An 8,656-nucleotide genomic window follows, 5' to 3' on the forward strand; every position below is an offset into this window, starting at 1 on the left:
AAAAAGAATCAACTAAAAAGCATCTTTTGTTTAAAAGATATAAGGGTTTTAGTCCAAGGACTAATCTGTGATGAAATAGAAAAGACCCAGGGCTAGTTTGAAAAAGCAGAAAACGTTTCGGTTGGAAATACGCCAGCCCAGAAGGAAAGCGTACTTTGCCCGAAGGCGTTTTCAGAAAACGTTTCAAAACAGAAGGGAAGAGGCTGACGAGAGGGTCCCACCCGTCAGATTCAAACTTTGAAACAGAGCTCGCCGGCGCCGAGGCTCGCGGTGGTCGCCGGCGTTGATCCACGGCGAGGAAGGGGGATCGGAGGGTACCTACGGGTTCACGATGTCCTTCCGCGTCGGTGGGTGGTGGACTTGGTCGTCGGCGAGCACCACGTCGACGGTGGCCTCAACTCTGGCGGACGGTGGTTCGGGCGAGGATGATACTCTCTGACGGGAGCTGCAACCTTCAAATTAGGGCGCGGGTTAGAGAAGTGGTTGCACTAGGAGGCTACTGGCAAGGTTTGAGAGGCGGGGGTGCACGCACTTGAGCAAATTTTGCCGGATCCCGAAGCGGGTCGGGGCGGCCGGAGTCGGGGAAGAAGGCCTCCCCGAGGTCTCCCCAGTGGCTGGGCGTGGTTCTGGTGAGGTGGAGTGATGGTGCTTGGTCGAGGTCGAGCTCGGGGCCTCCTTTTATAGCCGATCCGAGGCGGTTGCCGTGAACGTGATTTCTCCGGTGAGGATTACGGCGAGGCAGTGGTCGGACGAGAGGTTTAGGGGGCTGGGCAGCAGCGGATTGGTTCACTGACTCCGTTTCTCAGTTAATCTCGGTCGGACTTGGGCGATACTCCAGCCCTCGACGGAACGGCCTCACGGGCTCGTCGGCGACAGTGGGCGTGCTCTGCGCCACTCAGGCCACGGCGACGGTTCTGCAGCGCGTCCAGAGAAGAGGACGGCCACGCGGAGGCTCCTGGTGGTGTGGGCGGTGCTGGACGGCGCCGTCCATCGCTGCGCCTCTCTGGCAGCCGCAGTGAGTGCTGCTGCCGCTGCTCACGGGGGCGGTGTTCCTCCTGCCAGCTCACCGCCGACGCTCGCGCCCGTCCAGGTGACCGTGCGGCGCGGTGGACAAGAAGAAGGAGCAGGGAGCAAGAGGCCAGCGCGAGTACTGGCGAGATGGACGCCGCAGTTCTGAAGAAAACGACACCGGTGACTTAAACTGAACACTGAACACTGAACCTTCACAGAAACAGTGCATGCCACCTATTCGATGAAATGATTCTGGCATGTGGGAAATTTTTCTGGAGCTGATCTTTGGTGGAGAGGTCTCTTGATGTATCTGGAGGCCTCATGATTTTTCTCAGAAGTTTTGGAGAAGAAAAATAATGAATTTCACCAAAAATGACAAATCTGGTCCAAACTTGCAGCAAGCAAATTTTGAAAATTTTGAACTGTAGACCAGTGGATCTTCATGGATCTTGTTTGAGGGTTCTAAGGACTAGCCAGGGAACTTGTTTGGAATCAAAACTCAATGGAATTCTAGTGGTTCCTTTGTAAATCTCTAAGGGCCAAAATAGAAGACAGAAAAGATTTTTTTGGTTTAAAATAAGTGGAAATAAATTCAAGGGGAAGTTTAACTTGTTGGATTTGAAGCTTGACTTGACACAAAGTGGGAAGATGGCTCTTGGGAGGGAGATTTCAACCTAGGTCATGGCAAGAGATAATTTTTTTGAAAGGGGAAGGATCAATCCATAAGTCATAGGGTTAAAAGAAAGGATTTCAAAAACTTCCCCAAAGAAACTAGTTGTGTTGAGTCAACACAAAATGAAAAGCCCTCAAGACCAAAGTAAAAGTTGAGAAAGAAACATAAAATACTTGTCTGAAAGGTTTTGAGAAGGAGAAGTTTTTTTTAAAAATTAAATAACCTCCTTCCCATAAAAAGAAAATTAATAAAACCAAAAATAAAAATTTTGGGGTGTTACAGGTGTGCAATGGGCGATGGGCCCAGACCCCTGCGCGCATAGGATTTAGACCGGCGTGCTGACCTCTCTGTTGAGCCTAGGTGGGGCTGCGACATGTTGATCTTCCGCAGCCGGGCATGACCCAGAAAAGTGTGTCCGGCCAAATGGGATCGAGCGTGTTGGGTTATGTGGTGCACCCCTGCAGGGAAGTTTATCTATTCGAATAGACGTGTCCCTCGGTAAAAGGACGACCCGGAGTTGTACCTTGACCTTATGACAACTAGAACCGGATACTTAATAAAACACACCCTTCCAAGTGCTAGATACAACCCGGTGATCGCTCTCTAACAGGGCGATGAGGAGGGGATCGCCGGGTAGGATTATGCTATGCGATGCTACTTGGTGAACTTACCATCTACTCTCTTCTACATGCTGCAAGATGGAGGTGGCCAGAAGCGTAGTCTTCGACAGGATTAGCTATCCCCCTCTTATTCTGGCATTCTGCAGTTCAGTCCACCGATATGGCCCTTTACACATATACCCATGCATATGTAGTGTAGCTCCTTGCTTGCGAGTACTTTGGATGAGTACTCACGGTTGCTTTTCTCCCTCTTTTCCCCTTTCTATACCTGGTTGTCGCAACCAGATGCTGGAGTCCAGGAGCTAGAGATCCCGAGGATGATTCTACATGGAGTTCGGCTTCGAGGAGTAGTTAGGAGGTCCCAGGAAGGAGGCCTTGCCTTTTCGATCGTTGCTACTTTTGTGCTAGCCTTCTTAAGGCAAACTTGTTTAACTTATGTCTGTACTCAGATATTGTTGCTTCCGCTGACTCGTCTATGATCGAGCACTTGTATTCGAGCCCTCGAGGCCCCTGGCTTGTATTATGATGCTTGTATGACTTATTTATGTTGTAGAGTTGTGTTGTGATATCTTCCCGTGAGTCCCTGATCTTGATCGTACACATTTGCGTGCATGATTTGTGTACGATTGAATCGGGGGCGTCACAAGTTGGTATCAGAGTCGACTGCCTGTAGGTGCCCCCTTTCCAACTCCTTGGCCGAAGTCGAGTCTAGTCATTGAAAAACTTTTACTAACATGGCTGTGTGGCTTACGAGCCCACGTCGCCATTGGGTGGTATTAGGATCTTTTACTCCTTGTCTATACTCCGGGACTCTGATCTCTCTTCTATTCGGGTTAAGTGAATTTTGCTAAATCTAACATTAGGATCTCGTTATCACTTTCACCCGGAGAGCCCCTTATTACTGATGATCGTCTGCTGCACGTGAAGACCCTGAAGACACTCCCCGCTGTTAACCCGAGAACTTGTGTTCATCGCGTTTGCAATTACCCTTCCACCGTCAACCCTTATGGATAACTACATGCAGTTGTCATTCTTACATTCATCCCTAGTTGGTCTTGTTATTACAAGATACCCCGAAATACTCATCGTTGTTTCGAGAATCCTTTTTGCCTACTGCCTTGTTGTTCTTTGCCACATGAATACCATTATGGATAATTTCTAGCACTCACCGGATATTTGCTCATCCCCAGTTGATTCATGTATTTCACAAAAGTCTTCAAAATACTATTTGAACTTCCGAAAATCCTGAGTAGCCTATTGCTCTTGAAATTCTTACTTGCTTGCATTATGGTTAATCCCATAAGTCTACAATCTTATTGGCATCTCTTGTCATTATCATTTTGAGTCCGTTGATTCAATTTGTTGCGAATGCTCGCAATCCTCAATCAGATCCTAGAATTCATCCTTCCGGCTCAGATGTCATATTAAACATGAGTTGGTTCTCGACCAATCAAATTGACGTCGATTGTACCCCTAAGGCTATTCAACTTATCCATCCTTAATCAGAGCATTTGCTTGTGATCCCTTGATTTGGAACTCATAATTCCTTTGCAATTGAGCTCTGAGTTAGTCAGTTGTTTCTATAATTCAATGTCTTTGCATTGTTTCTTGCTCTGGTTTTGTGCCGATACTCACATCAGATCCTTTATGGACCACCAGATCCTTTGTTGGATTTTATCCGACAATGTCCTTCATATTCAATAACCTTGTGAGCCTTTCCATGGATATATAATGCCTTTGGTAAATTGTATCCTCTGCTTTTTCAACCATGCTCTACTTTCGAGCCTGTGTTTATTACTCCTGAAGGTTGTGTTATATGTCCCTACAATACCCCGATGGGTTGAACCTATGCCTTCCTTAATATGTGTGAACTTGAAAGTTTGCACGAGTCATACTCTTATGGAGTTTTGCTAGATAAAATTTAAACATTACAACTTCTTCGAAAAATGAGAAGTGAATGAAAGGGTATGCATTGGAGCAGTGGGAGTCGACCTTGAACTTTGTGTTCATGCCCATGGACACGATGTAGATCCTATCATAGAAGCTTCTTGTAATAATAACTATTTCCTTGATATGATATCGTCTAGTATCTGTGTATTGATCCTTTTGCAATCGTGGTTCCGACCATGTTCTCCTTTAAATACCATTTCTCGTGCAAGTTTAAGCACTTGTCCTCTGCAGAGCAATACCCCCGTCCAACCTCTACTTTGGTCTGTCGTCGAGTATTACCCACCTGGTATCTCGAGAATGCCAAGGAACTACTTAACTTCTTATGAGTTCTTCATCAACTAATATTCTTGCCGATTCCATTTTTCCAACGGGTTTTGAGTTGTTAGAACCCCTCAAGGACACCGATAAGTGAATCAATTCCGCACTCCGATATAATAACTCTAAGTAATTTTTGTTGCTTACGAGTTTAATAATCCTTCAAGTCATTCCTAGCCTGCTCGGCTATGTCATTATCGTGCCGATTTTAACTGTGCTACCTGGACCTTCCCAGCGCACAAATTTCGACAGTGAGCTAATCTTGCGTCGATCTTCCTCGTCATATCACTTCTCCTTGAACAGCAAACTTGATTTCGAGTTTGTGTCTTACCCGTGGTTCCAATAACCTTTCGCTTTCATCATTCCTTTGACTTGATGTCATCGTCGATCAATTACATCTTCTTGAAAACCTCTCGACAAATTTGTCGTGATCATTGTCAACAATTTGACTTCTTCCAAGTTGTGTGTCGAAATTCAGGATGAGAAATACCATCCTTACCCCTCGATGAATTGTGTTATCATCGACAACATTCTTGCCTCCCCCCAACACAAACTTGTTCATATTTTGTGTTGTATCTTGATTTCCCTGCTATCCAACCTATGTTATGTTCTACTGTGGAGTATTACCATCTTTGATGTCAAGAATGCCGTCAGCATTACTCCACCTCTTAAGAATTCTTGGTACACTGATACTTCTCACCATCACCATTCTTTCTTGGTCCCCGTGTTGTTTCTAAACGAAATACCAACAAATGGTCTGTGATGTATAAATTCTAAACTTCTAGCAACCCTATTGCTTTGAAGTTATTGGTCTATAGTTTCATTCTACGTCTATGGCTTAATGAATCATCATTCGAACATTGATAGTGCTACCTAGCCCAAATTTCGGGTGCACATTTCAACCAATGTTTAACTGTGTATGTTTTCCTCGAGCATACATCATTAAGTCATTCGATCTAGCTAATGTTATCTCCTTGTTCACATAGTTGTGGAAATCCATCTTTTGGAAATCTCAATGGATTGTCGCTGAGTCAATCAGTCACCTCCTCACCTCTCCTTGATTCAATGATGAACCCTTGTTCGGAACTCGCTTCCATAGTTCATCTCCCGAGAATCTTACATTGTCATCTCGTCAATTTGTGTTGCACCTTTTCTTCTCAGGCATCCTGAGTCTGAGTTATCCTGACACCAATTAGATCTGAATCTCGGTCAGATATGATGGTTGGAACATATTTCCAAGAGTTATAACATTGGTCTATTTATGACCCGGTAAGGTGATGTCATGCCTAACACACCTGGCCGGAGGACCTATTGTTATAAGTTTTCCTTTTTAGCAAGGTTAGCTATTCTTCCATGAGGAAATTGTAAGACTTACTCTATAAGTTGTTCCTGATGGATCCTTTGTGTATCCATAGCCTGATCTTACCTAATGACCATGTCAATGCTATCTCGAAGCATGTCTGTGGTACTCCGATCTTCAATAAAAACATTTGAAGCACAATGCTAAATTTTCGTTATAAATTATTCAAACACCGTTGTTTGGGTAATGTCATGAACTTCCTCTTCCCTAACCTAAATGGTTCTCTTCTAACCATTGTCCTTGGGAAGGATATACCCCTGAAATATGTGTTTAAACAAATTTTCCTTTCCATTGTTCTGTTTAAATCTGATAATCATATTTTCCTTTCCATTGGTTGGTTTAACATTTCTGGTGATCATTATGTTCTAAGCAGTATTAATTCCCTGCTTGTGCAAACACCTCGGTGTACAACTCTGTCAGTAAGACCCTGTTACTATTGTTGGTGACATTCCGGTAACCACCGATGGACGAGAACTTTGCCTATTGGTCCGCCTCGTTTCAACGAGCAGGAAAATGGTTCTCTTCGTCCCTAGCCCTTGGTACCGACGATGTTGCTGACATATAACTGACAGGCTACCCTCTGACATGCAGTACTATCATGATCGTGCAAGATGTCACCGCCCTTCCTACTTTAACCACATGGTGGGACCATAACCCACAGTTCCACAGGATCAAAACCTTACTCTCCTGTGCACCCCCTGTTCCCAAATTTATTCATCGCGCGTGGCCTCGTATGTAATTCGCGGACCACCATCCTACTGATCTATACTGGCATCAGACATAATACTTATTCCGATTGCTTTGAACCCCTTTCACACTCTGTTTCAGGCATCGAACGATTGCCTGCCGCTTGAAACTTCTCATGACACCTTCTTGCCTTACTCTCGATATTTTCTAAAGGTTTTTAATTCGAGAGTTACTTCCCGCACCTTCCCCGATGTTATCAACAAGTTAGTCAACCTTGCAGAGGTCTGTTCTCCCAGGCCCTTTATTCTTTCGTAAGTACGATGGAGTTCCCAAAGAAAGGATGCCAACTTCATCATGAGAACTTAAAACAGAGAACTAAAGACATCAACGAAAAGGATCGACTACTTCGGGAAGAGCAATCAAGACCGAGAAGATTCGTTAGAATTTCGTAACCAAATCTTTCCCCCTTACACTACCACTTAAATCTCGGGACGAGATTTCTTGTAGTGGAGGAGAATTATGACGCCCGGATAATTAAGCTACAGTAACCATCTACTAATGATGCCACGTCACCTCGATTACTGTTGCTAATCTCGCATTATTTCAAAACCAATTCAAAGTCAAATTCAAAATCAAACAAACAATAAAAGTTTTCAAATGTTAAAACTAAAATGTTCCTGGTGAGCCAAATAATGCATAGATAAGTATGGTGGAGAAACCACACTTTTAGAAAAGGTTTAATACTCTAAAAATATTTTAAACAGTAGCAAAAACAATTAGTTGAATGCCTTTTACAAAAAATAAAATATTACACTATTTTATTTAGTTGCCCAAACTTATGTGGCAGTAGCCTATTTACTAACACTAAATTAGGGACTACTTTTATAGTTTACAAAACTAAAATAAAAGAGGAACTAAAGTAAAACAGAAAAGAGAAAAGGAAAATTAAACAAAAGTAAAATAAAAACAAAAGAAAGAGAAAACCCCCTCCCTCGCTGGGCCACGGCCCAGCTAGCCATCGGGCCAACCAGGCCGGCCCAGCCGCCCCCTATAACCCGCTGCACCCACCCGATAGAAACCCTAACCACTATCCCCACTCCCCCCCCCCACGAACCCCACTCTCTCCCTCGTCTCCCCCCACTCGCCTGGATCTGGATCGGGGAGATCCCCATCCCACGCCGCCTCGCGCCCCTGACGCCGGCGCCCATCCCCGACGCCGCCCCATAGCCTGCTCCGTCTCGCCTGCCGCACAGGCGCCCGCCCCTCAACCCGAGCTGGATCGGGGGCTCGACCCCGCGGCACCCCGAGCCTCGAAGCCGCGTCGTCGCCGCTCCCCGCCACCCCCCTCGCGGAGCTGGCCCCTCCCGTCGCCCCACCGGCGCCCTGCCGCCCGTCCACGACCACGCTGCCACGGGACCCCGCCCGGAGCTACCTCGACGCCGCCGCACGAGGACCGCACCGCCGGAGCCCCTCACCGTCTTCCCCGAATCGCCGTCGCCCCGTCGTCCTCTTCTCCACTCCGCCGTCGCGTCGTCCTCGACCTCCACCCCACGCACACTGCCCCGTGCCCTACAACCCCTCGTGAGGCCCCCCTCCTTCTCCTCTGCCTTGCTCCTGCCGCGCATCGGGCGCGCTCACGGCCGCGGCCTCGTCCCACGCTCGCGCCTCGCTCGCCGCCGCCTAGCGCACACTCTCGCGCGCCTCGTCCATGTCGCGGCCCCGCACCCTCGCCCCCGCACGCGTTCATGGCCGCGCGTGGCCGCCGCTGCCCGTCCCCTGCCGCGGTTCTGCTCCGGCCAAGCCGCCGCTGCCACCGCTCTCCTCTGCCGCCCGCGGCTCTGGCGCCCGCGCGCTCCGGCCGGCCGGCCTCTCCACGGCCGCGCCCGTGGTCGGACTCGGGCACAGGCACCACACCCGTGCGCCCGCACGCCCGTTTGCCCGATTCGCCCTTGGCCCTATGACAGCCAGGGCCCACGCCCCCCTGAGAACGTTTATAAAAAAAGAATGAAAAATATATAAATAAATAATTATAATAATAAT

Source organism: Triticum aestivum, chromosome 6D (genome assembly GCF_018294505.1).
Source record: "Triticum aestivum cultivar Chinese Spring chromosome 6D, IWGSC CS RefSeq v2.1, whole genome shotgun sequence".
In the NCBI taxonomy this organism is placed as follows: Eukaryota; Viridiplantae; Streptophyta; class Magnoliopsida; order Poales; family Poaceae; genus Triticum; species Triticum aestivum.